This window comes from Pelophylax lessonae (assembly GCF_965119305.1).
Source record: "Pelophylax lessonae genome assembly, chromosome: 9".
Classification (NCBI taxonomy): Eukaryota; Metazoa; Chordata; class Amphibia; order Anura; family Ranidae; genus Pelophylax; species Pelophylax lessonae.
Window position 1 is genome coordinate 47,800,552 of NC_138776.1, and position 12,478 is coordinate 47,813,029.

Sequence of the window (12,478 nt, forward strand, 5' to 3'; positions counted from 1 at the left end):
GAAAGGCCTCCGAGTCCACCAGTTGATATGGCAGCAGTTGGCAGGCTATCAGTTCCGACAAGCCAGCAGTCAAACGTTGGGCAAGAGGGTTATCGGGCGTCATCATTTTTTTCCGCTCCAACATTTGGGCCACAGGAGCCTGCCTTTTTCCAGAGCAATGTGACAATGGCATCATGGAAGGTGGAGTGGAGGACAATTGTGAGGAGAGAGGAGAAGGAGAAGGAGAAGAGGCTGGACAGTGAGAGCCTGGAGTTTGGCTTTGTGAGTTCTGACGGTGTTGCTCCCACTGGGCTCGGTGATGGGAGTTCAGGTGCCTTCTTAAGGCGGTCGTCCCTAGGTGAGTGTTGGGCTTACTGCAACTTATGCGTTGACTGCAAAGGCTGCAGATGGCAACACTATTGTCAGCAACAGACACATTGAAAAAAGCCCACACTGCGGAGCCATGTGCCGGCGTCCTGGGAGCGCCAGATGTGACTGTACATGGTTGATGGCTCGCTCTTGATACATTTGCAGTCTGCTTTGTACCTGTTGTACAATGCAAGTTCTGCCTGCCTCTCCTCCCTATCTACCGGTCCGTCTCTCCCTCTGAACTCCCCTCCTCTTCCTCTCTTGTGGCCACCCACGTGACATCCATAGGCACGTCATCATCCACGTCACCTTCCCCACCACTAACATTCGAGATCTCGGAGTAGGCAGCAACAGCGAGGACGAACCTCCTTGGGCTGATCTGGGTACTGTCGTCAGACTGCTGAGTGGTGGCTGTTGCTACCTCCTCTTCCTGATCCGATGCCAACAATGGCTGCGCATAGCAAATGTCTTGTGATGGATTGGAAAATAATTCCAGTAAATCAAGCGGAGGGTATGTGGTGGTGGTGGTGTTTGTGGTGGTGTCTTTGGGGTTGCACACAGCAGAGAGTGAAGAGGGTGCAGATAGAGAGGATGAGGAGGGTGCAGAAGAGGAAGGCTGAGTGAGCCACTCAACCAAGTCTGGTTCGTCCTTTGATGTAATCGAACGCACCTTCTGAAACTTTACACTTTGGCTCCTGCGTACTGCTCCTGCCCTACCCCTACCACCCCTGCGTAAGTTTCTGCCTCTTCCTCTGCCTGTCATTTTCTAAATTACCCTGTGACAAAAGTCTCTAGAGAATCGCAGTATATCTGGAAAAAGGTATATAACACCCTGATTCAATCTGTGGTATTGGGGGGCCACCAGTTCTACAAATAATTGGCCAGTAACTGTTGTCACTGTGTGTAGCACAGTTAGCACAGCAAAAGAGGCCAAATTTTTGCAGGACTAAAATACACTCTTAGAAAAGTATAATGTTAAATAACACCCCACTTCAGTATGTGGTATTGGGGGGCTACTGGTTTATCACACCAGTTGTTCACAAAACACCACACCTCTGTTTTAACGTGGTGCCACTGGGGAGTGAGGGCAGACTGCTCTTCTTCCTGTCTTCCTTTGTCATGTGACATATCACATGACCCAAGATGGAAAAAATATGCTGCCTTTGTTACTGGCGGGAGCTGTGCTGAGACTAAGGGGCTTTATCCACTTAAATCCTGCACTAGCACTGAATGGATTGCGGTATTGTCTGACAAATGCAACAGCAGAGTTCATTTATACAAAGCTTTACGGCCACGACATAACTACACCTCCCTGCTGCCTTTCTCTCTTGTAGTGTGGTTTCTACTGTTATCTCCACGGCCCGTGTCTTATTTTGTCTATTAGAGACCCCTTCCAGCTTGTGCTACTGCCTTTTATTTAGAACGTTTGAGTAGCCATTCCACAAGGGTGTATCTCTTTGACCTCTTTCTTTCTACATCAGATTTTTATGGGAGAAGCATTTTTAAAAACTCTAAATGGCACTCTAGTATCATATATATATATACCACGGGTCAAATATCTTAAAATTTCAAGCTATTAAAACCTATCGACATAGCTTTGAGTCCAATTTCGGCAAAAGCTCCTCTAAAACAATGGAAATAGTTAAAAAATTGCCCAAATATACAAGAAGGGTACCTATTACCCCACCATATTAGAAGACAGCATGTGCATTGTTCCAATGGCATTTGTTCCCATTTGGTCCTGAAAAACAAAAGAGATGTTTTATGTCTGAAAAATCACAGAAGCTAGAGCACACAATGTTCTGCATAAATGTGGCAAGGCATGTGGAACTTAATGCCCAGATGCTGCATATATACATCACTGTCCTGTTCTAGGGGGCACTTAATTGGTGCCCCAAGAACTGTGACTAAGTTTCCCTGACAGCTCAGGGTCAAATACTGTATTTAAAGTGTGTGTCAAGTCAACACATTTTTTAAAGTGTTGGATAGAATGAGGAAGGATTAAAAAGCCTGTCAGATTTGTACTGCTAAAAGAGAAAATAATTAAATGTAACTGAGACATAAACAGAAATAAAAATCTGCAAGAAGCAGTAGGCAAGACCCTCCAGAGTGTTTTGTTAATAAATGAATAATGAAATAAGAGCCCCGGTGTATTTTGGGGGTTGCAAAGTCCTCCTTCTTCAAGGCTAAAAATCCATACATAATATTGTATAATCAGTTAAATCAGTCTAAAAAATTGAAATTCTGTATATTGTACAATTATGCTTCTAAAAAATAAATAAATTAGGCAAAACAATCGATAAAATGTAGGCTGGACCTACATTGCAAGCTTTATATTTTGGACATTTTAAAAATTGGAGTGGGGAAAGGGGTACTGGAGATGGACTTTAAGGCACTTACTATCATCCTCAAGTACAGTATTGATAGATACAATAGTTTGAAATCCAAAGCTTTTACTGTGCTGTCTTTGGCCAGGCTATAAGTCCAGGTATGTCCAAATGCAACTAGATATAAAAAATAGAGAAATAGGTAAAACAATAAAACCCCATTTAAAGAGAGGCCAGAAGGAAAAAAAGGCTTTACAATGGAGGCATCAGAGAAAACAAACATTGGAAATAATGGATTCAGGCAAGGTATTGGAGAGATGGAGCAATGGAGTGTTGTTGATGCGGTACGTGGGTGGGTAGTTCTAAGTTTTTCATTGCCAAATCGAGAAATTAGGGGCCTACAGTCACAAAAGTGTTTCACCGCTCTGTGGGTTAGAGGAAAAATCAAGAAAAAAAAAAGCATAAGTGGGGCATTATCGCCCAACATATACACATTGCATTGAAAAAAAGCAATGCCATCAAAACACATTGTTGTCACACAAAGACTTTATGAAAGACCCTTGACATTTGAAATTTTCCAGAGAAATGGCTTGAAATAAGCTTTCATATATTTCCGTCTTAATTGAGTCTTCTTGTAGAAAATGCCAAACTACATGCAAGTTCCTTTGATGACATATAAGTGAAGAGACATTAAATCTTCACTAGAAAATCACTGTAAATTGGAGTAAACAACTTGATGTAAGATGTCTACTAAATGCTGAATTTTAATCTGCTTATATTTTGCCCTCCTCGTTCCCCCCCTCATCGAAGCTCCATTAACGATGAGTGAGCATGGGCTCCCTGACAGGTCTATGAAGCTTGGTACACAACAAACTGCGATGCCCTGGGTGTTCTGACACCTTTCTATTAGAACTAGCATTACCTTTTTCAGCAATTTAGGCTACAGTAGCACTTTTAATGGATCAGACCAGAGGCATAACTAGAACCTTTAGGGCCCTGGTGCAAGAAACTATGAAGGCCCCCCCTGACTCCCCCCCTCCCCTTCTATCTGATCCCCAGGCTTAAAGCTCTGGGAGGGCATCCATGGACAACCTCCCAGAACCCCAACTCCCGTGTGCCCCCCTGGGGCACACATTCAGCGCGCTGTGACTGTAGTGTCCTTCGGACACAGATGATCTCGGGTCACGGTGGATTCCCTGATTATCAGTGCAGCCCATCAGTGCAGCCTATCAGTGCTGCCTATCAGTGCAGCCTATCAGTGCTCATGAGTGCTGTCTATCAGTGCTCATCGTTGACGCCTATCAGTGCCCATCAGTGCAGCCTATCAATGCCCCTATCAGTGTTCATCAATGCTGCCTATCAGTGCTGCCCATCAGTGCCTCTTCAGCAGGATTCTGAGCTGAGAGCATCTCTCATACAAACCAGAGCCTGCACTGATGGGAGAGGAGAGAGCCAATCTCCTCCTTCTCCTCCAGCCCCTCTCCTGTGTGTGCACTGCGGGAAGTGTGAAGCTAAGCAGCTGAATTTGATCATTCAGCTGCTGGGCTTCACACTTCCCGATGTGCACACATAGGAGAAACGGGGCGGGGGGAGAAGGAGGAGATCAGCTCTCTCCTTACCCATGAGTGTGAGGGAGGAGGGAGGGGGAACTGTCAGTGCAGGCTCTGGGCTGATTGACAGATACGCTCTCAGCTCAGAGCCTTGGGGCCAACAAACCCTCTGAGGCCCCCCAGCAGTGGCAGAAAGCCAGGGTCCAGTCGCACGTGCAAATTTTGCAACCTTGGTAGTTCCGCCACTGGATTGAACTACGTGGGCCAGCCTTTCCCTCCCCACATGCATCAATGAGCCTTGGCTGCTCATGACCCTGTCACTGGTCCATCAGTTTTCCTTCCTTGGACCACTTTTGGTAGATCCTGACCACTGCAGACACACAAGAGCTGCAGTTTTGTAATTGCTCTGACCCAGTCATCTACCCATTACAATTTGGTCCTTGTCAAAGTAGCTCAAATCCTTACATTTGCCCATTTTTACTGCTTTCCACACCTCAGTTTCAGGGACAACATGTTCACCTGCTGCCTAATATATCCCACCCACTTTCAGATGCCATTGTAACAAGATAATCAATGTTATTGACTTTACCTGTCAGTGGTCCCAATGTATTGACTGATTGGTAAGTAAGGGTCCTTTCACACGGGCGTTCCGTTTTTTTTGTCCACTCTGTCACTTTTTTTTTTTTTTTTTTTACGGACACAGATGACACTTGTGTCATCCGGTCCGTATGTCCGCATATCATCCCATCCGTTTGCGGATGATATACGGACATAATGTATGTCTATGGGATTGCGGATGTCAGCGGATGACACCGCTGACATCCGATTTTGCGTCCTTTCGGTTTTTTAAACGAAAGAAAAAATAGGGTTCTGTTCCGTTCCAAAAAACGGAACAGAACTGAAAGGACGCAAATTGGATGTCAGTGGATGGTCATCCGCTGACATCCGCAATCCCATTGACATGCATTATGTCCGTATATCATCCGTAAACGGATGGGGTGATATACGGACATACGGAACGCCCGTGTGAAAGAGGCCTAAGTCCCCACAGTAAAATACCCAGTTGAAGACAGATCAGGTTGAATTTAGCAGATCAGGTTTGAATCCATAAGCAGTACTTAGATTCAGGATAATAATAAGTCAGAAACTTTTAATTAAGGGCTCTTTCACACGGCGTTCCTTTTTTTTTGCCCGATCAGGTCCTTTTTTTTTTTTTTGTAACGGACACGGATGACACTTGTGTCATCTGGTCCGTATGTCCGTTTTTCATCCCATCCGTTTGCGGATGAAAAACTGACATAATGCATGTCTATGTAAATACGGATGTCTGCGGATGACACCACTGACATCCGTTTTTGCTTCCGTTCCGTTTTTTGAAAGGAAGAAAAAATAGGGTTCTCCTCCGTTCAAAAAAACTGAACTGAACTGACAAAAAATGGATGTCAGAGGATGATCATCCGATGACATCCGTATTTACATAGAGATACATTATGTCCGTTTTTCATCCGCAAACGGATGGGATGAAAAACGGACATACGGAACGCCCGTGTGAAAGAGCCCTAAGCCCAATCGTAAAATATTAATTGAAAGGGAAATCTCCCTAATAGACTGCAGATGGCAAAAAAAAAAAAAACTGACAAGGGTAACAACCCTGCCTTACCCTATCCAAAATAAAAAAGTTTTGCCTTTAATTCTACTTAAATATATCCATGTAAATCAAGCACATGTGCATATTATGCAAATATATTTTACATAGTTCCTTTCGCTTTCTGTCCCATTGGGATGCCCAGTTGCTTTGCTAGTTGTAATGTTATAAAAATTTGAGTTATATATTGCCTGAAGATGGAGGAACTGATATAGCAAACAAATCAGCATATACAACAAGCAGGAAAATGTTACTGTTTAACCCCCCTGTGACAGTGTGTTTTGCTTTTATCTTTTCGGCTACTTTGTGATAAAGCAAGGAAATGAAAAACCATGTAGCGTAATAATGCACTTTTACCAAGCAAGAAAGTTGCATATACAAACTACTTACAGCTGTAGGAAAACAGGATACAGGACATACAGAGTACTTATTCATACAATACACTCGCACACACTATCTAAACGTCCTAACAAATAAGCATTGACAATACCTTGTATGCTATAGAGATACACTAAAAAGTCACTTATGGCACTTTTCCACTGCAAGTACCGGCTTGGCTCTACTCGGCCCTGCTTGGCCCGGTTTGCTTTTCCACTGCTGGTACTGCATGGTACGGTGTTGGAACGGTTCGGTACGGTACGGTATGGTTTGCTTTTCCACTAAAGTAGTACTAAAGTTAAGTGGGTGGGATAACAACAATTCTCTGACCAATCAGTGGCTAGTAGTGACTGCATGCAAAGGATTGTGGGATATGGTACCGGTATGGTACCTCTTGGAACCACAATCGAGGTGGTACTGAGAGCCGTACCATTCGGTTCCATGCAGTGGAAAAGCGCCGCCATACCGTACCGTACCGAACCGTTCCTACACCGTACCATGCGGTACCAGCAGTGGAAAAGCACAAAAGCGAGCCGAACCGTTCTGTTCCATGCAGTGGAAAAGAGCCAATAGTTTGCATTAGAGCTGGTATGCAATTTTTGTAGCAAACAGAACACCAGGCTTCTGAAGCAATTGAAGTTCTTGGTATTACTGTGGCTTCTACTGTTATCTCGACTGGCAGTGTTATATTTGGTCTTACGGAGTCCCCCTTTCAGTTTGTGCCACTGTCCTTTTTTTTAGAAAGTTTGGGTAGTCATTCCCACATAGCATTTAAACTTTTTAACAAATAAGCATTGACAACACACCTCCGTTTCAGCACGGTGCCACTGGGGGGGGGGGGGGGGGTGAGGGCAGACTGGTATTCTTCCAGTCTTCCTTTGTCATGTGACATATCACATGACCTGAGATGGGATAAAGATGCTGCCTTCATTCCTGGTGAGAGCTACGCTGAGACTAAGGTGCTTTATCCCCTTAAATCCTGCACTAGCTCTGAATAGGTTGCAGTACTGTCTGACAAATGCAACAGCAAAGATCATTTATGCAAAGCTTCTGGGCCACGACATATGCACAACTCACTGCTGCCTTTGCCGCCTAAGGCTCCATTCACATTAGGCGACTTGGAGTCATGGCAAAATGTGCAATGCATGTTTGGGAGCCATTCGTCCTTTTGGCAGCCCGAAAGGCAGAAGGATTTGGTTGTGATTGTCGAACAACAAAACTAATGAGGATTGCAGCAAAACGCGCTCCTAAAAACGTGCCTTACTGAGAGCCAAAATTTGGTCTCTAAGCATCATTGCCACCACAAATGCGCATGGACAGTTCATTCAATTGAACGGGCTGCCCTATGCGCAACATGCGGAATCACGTGAAAATCACCCACACAAAATCGCAAGGGGAGCGTGAGTTCTTGCTAAACAAAGTGTGAATGAGACCTTAGAGGGAACAATCGTTGCCGTAAAAGTTCTGCTTTTTTAGTTGCACAGCTGCAGGTTCTCGTATTACATTGCAGACACATCTATACAAACGGTTAAGTCAAAAACTCTGTCGCATTTATAAACTGTCTAATTGGCTAGCATTTTATCCCTCTATCTGCTATGCGCCCATCTACGCAATGAATTTCAAGATCCACATTCATTTTTATTAATGGGATAAATGAGAATAAAAGCCAACGCTTAACCGGAATACCGAGCGCACTGGCCAGATAAACTTGAGCGTCTCGATGTAGATTGGAGTGTCTTGGCAACAAATTGGCCATCGGTTTCTTTCTTCTGCGTGGGAGGAGGGCTCCGGGATCCCACTTAATTTCTGCTTTGTGGCTTTTGCTTAAACTTTGCTTATTGCTTTTTCATTGGGAAGAACGCATATTTTCTCCGCAGAGCAAATGGTCGGTGTCCATCGAGGAATACGCACCTAATAAAACGGAGCTCAGAATATGCTCAATTCCAAGAAGCAAATCTTCATGACAACATCTCCACTCCTCTCTGCTCTCATATTATATTAAACGCCGGTGACTCATGAAAGGAGCTTTGAAGCTGCAGTGGCATCTCGCGGTTTATAGCGGCAAGTGGCTACGGACACTGAGGTAGGAGAAGGAGGCTGACGTTAACATCTTCCTGACCAAGGATACTTTGGAGGAGATTTACTAGGACTTGAGCTCTCAAAATCCAGGTGCAGCTGTGCATGGTAGCCAATCAGCTTCTAACTTCAGCTTGTTCAATTGAACTTTGAAAATTAAACCTTGAAGCTGATTGATTTTTTTATGCAAAGCCGCACCAGATTTTGCACTCTCCATTTTTGATACATTTCCCCCCTTGTGTCTTTATGGCCAAACTTCCTGTGGTCAGAGGCTTTAGGGCTGATTCACACCAAGTGCACTGAGCTGAGTTGAACAGCATCAATCAACACGGGCTCAGTGCAAAGGCCTATAAATAACAATAGCGGAGCTTAATGCATGTATGAATGGGCCCATAGCTGTTACATATTTTTTTTTAAGCCAAACTCCCATCACAAAAATGTCATATAATATACATTATTTTACCAAAAGTATTGGGACACCTGCCTTTACACACACATTAACTTTAATGGCATCCCAGTCTTAGTCCATAGGGTTCATTATTGAGTTGGCCCGCCCTTTGTAGCTATAACAGCTTCAACTCTTCTGGGAGGGATGTCCACAAGGATACGTTGTTGAATCTATATCATGAAGAATGAAGGCAGTTCTGAATGCAAAAGGGGGTCCAATCCGGTACTAGCAAGGTGTACCTAATAAAGTGGCTGGTGAGTGTATATATGTGGTCTTCAAAAAGTTTCTGCACTTTTTTATATTTAAAAGAGTTGTGCGGAAACTTTTTGAAGAACCTATAGATATACGTTAATAGACAAAAAGGAGATACCCCCTATGTGGGACTATAACGGGCGACCACTCATGTAAATAAAAATATAGTTTTATTGGTACATATAGAAAAATAACATGTGTGGAAAAAACACATAAACATGTATACAACTATAAAAAGGATTTTAGCGACTGAACATATACATATTAGTGACCGTGAAATTGCATGGGGGGAACCTGGAGGGCCACAAAGACCCAACGCGTTTCGATTTAACATGTATTATTTCTTCTTCAGGGGTCTTAAAACGTAGGTCCACTGAAGGGTATCCTGCATTTGGTCACTATTGTAAACACAGTCACTTGGTTAAAATATTGACTGCAGGAAGAGATGCCAGGGAATACCGTGAGCTACGCACCATCTGTGTTGCACTTTATCCCACATAAAGTGGGGAAGGAAAGATGGCAGAAAAGGGGACCATAGGTGCGGAAATGGGGGGCAGACCAAACAAACTCCACAAGGGGTCCAAAATGGGACGCAGAGACGCCCAGGCTGAGGATATAATTTCTTCTCGTTTTAGAAAAAAGATTATTATTTGTTTGCAGTTTGAATAATGGTAACCATATAGGGATACACTTGCGTTTTAAACTTGAGTGCTTGGTGAGGTATGTTTGCTGGATATCCTCTGTGTGGAATGGCAAATGATATACATCTCCTTCCAAGCAGTTGTCTGCAGGAACGCAAATGTTCCTCCTGGCCAGTGTGTTATATGTGTTTAAATTTAAAAGAGTTGTGCAGAAACTTTTTGAAGAACCTATATATATACGTTATATTGTCAAAAGTATTGGTACACCTGCCTTTTCACGCACATGAACTTTAATGCAATCCCAGTCTTAGTCCGTAGGGTTTAATATTGAGTTGGCCCACCCTTTGCAGCTATAACAGCTTCAACTCTTCTGGGAAGGCTGGTAACAAGGTTTAGGAGTGTGTCTATGGGAATGTTTGACCATTCTTCCAGAGGAGCATTTGCAAGGTCAGGCACTGATTTTGGACGAGAAGGCCTGGATCGCAGTCTCCGCTCTAATTCATCCCAAAGGTGTTCTATCAGGTTGAGACAGGACTCTGAGCAGGTCAGTCAAGTTCCTCCACCCTAAACTCGCTTATACATGTCTTTATGGACCTTGATTTGTGCACTGGTGTGCAGTCATGTTGGAACAGGAAGGGGCCGTCCCCAAACTATTCCCATAAAGTTGGGAGCATAAAATTGTCCAAAATGTCTTGGTATGCTGACACCTTAAGAGTTCCCTTCACTGGAACTAAGGGGTCAAGCCCAACCCCTGCAAAAACAGCCCCACACCATAATTCCCCCTCCACCAAAATATTTGGACCAGTGCACAAAGCAAGGTCCATAAAGACCATAAACCCACTGTCACCAACAATGGAGCACTATTCCTCCCACTTAAACCAACAATAGGGCACTATTCCTCCCACTGAAACCAACAATGGGGTACTATTCCTCCCACTGACACCAACAATGGGGTACTATTCCTCCCAATCAATCAAACAATAGGCCACTATTCCTCCCTCTAATACCAAGAATGCTCTATTCACTCCAACGTACGCCAGGACAGTTTTTCCTCCCAATGGCCTCAGCCTGACCCCCTTAAAGTCTTAAAGACAGTAAACTGGCCCTTTGTTTAGAAAGTTTGGAGACCCCTTGCTTTTAAACATGCACAAAATTAATAGAAAAACTGACACCAACAATTGGACACTATTCATCCCACTGATAAAATATATATATATACTTATTGGGAAATATAAGATTGCGCTAAACCAAAACCACTGCGTAAATCGATAAAGTGTAAAATCAACAAAATCCTGTGCAAAAAATATCTAGTATTAGTGAAAATATAAATAGCACAATCAATCAAATAGAAGTGTCCATAAAGCAGTCCATAAAATAGCAGCATATATCCAGATCTTGAATACCAATGGATAAGCTTGTTGTATGGCACTATACACCTCCACCAGAACACCCAAAATATGTATACGCTTACCAGAAGCTGTGGACCCCTTATTATAGGGGGTCAAACACATGGATAAGGTCATAAGCACCAGGCAGGCTTACGTCAGCAGATGCCCCTGATGACGTAAGCCGGCGTGCTTACGAAACGCGTCGGGACGCTAGGACCTGTGACTACGCCATTCTCACTTCCGGCTTCTCGGTGGTACGCTTGTGGAAAGCGGAAGGCGTCCGCACACCGGAGACCGAATGATGTGAATTAATGCTCTGTTTTATCTACATAACTGTAAGTGCATCCTTTTCTTAATAAACTTCTGTGGTTTAACGTACTTCACCATCGAGCCCTTCTTGTCTTTCCCTGGTTACATTGTTCGGAAGCCCATCTCCCGGGCTAAAAGATTGGGATCTACAGTGGTTACGGGGAAAAGGTTCCTCCTTCTCATGCCTGGTGCTTATGACCTTATCCGCGTGTTTGACCCCCTATAATAAGGGGTCCACAGCTTCTGGTAAGCGCATACATATTTTGGGTGTTCTGGTGGAGGTGTATAGTGTCATACAACAAGCTTATCCATTGATATTCAACATCCGGATATCTGCTGCTATTTTATGGACTGCTTTATGGACACTTCTATTTGATTGATTGTGCTATTTATATTTTCACTAATACTAGATATTTTTTGCACAAAATATCTTTTTGCACAGAATTTTGGTGATTTTACACTTTATCGATTTACGCAGTGGTTTTGGTTTAGCGCAATCTTATATTTAGCAATAAGTAAATATATATTTTATCAATCCTCACGTTTTTGTGTTGATTGCTGCTTCTAATTTGGGATCACTCCTCCACTGTTTTTTGCTTTTTTGCTTTGACACTATACATTTTTTTTGATATTTCACTTGAAAATGTATTTGTTCCTCACAATTTTTTTTATTTGCGCAGGTTTAGGGTTTATCACCTTATATATTTTCCATTCATCCCACTGACACCAACAATGAGACACTATTCCTCCCACTGACACCAACACTGAGGCACTATTCCTCCCATTGTCACCAACACTGAGGCACTATTCCTCCCATTGTCACCAACAATGAGGCACTATTCCTCCCACTGACACCAACACTGAGGCACTATTCCTGCCACTCACAACAACAATTGGGTATTATTCCTCCCAATGACACCAACAATGGGGCACTATTCTTCCCGCTGATACCAACAATGGGGCACTATTCTTCCCGCTGATACCAACAATGGGGCGCTATTCTTCTCGCTGACACTAACAATAGGGCACTATTCCCCCCGCTGTCAACAACAATGGAGCACTATTCATCCCTCTGAAACCAACAATGGGGCTCTATTCCTCCCACTGAAACTATTA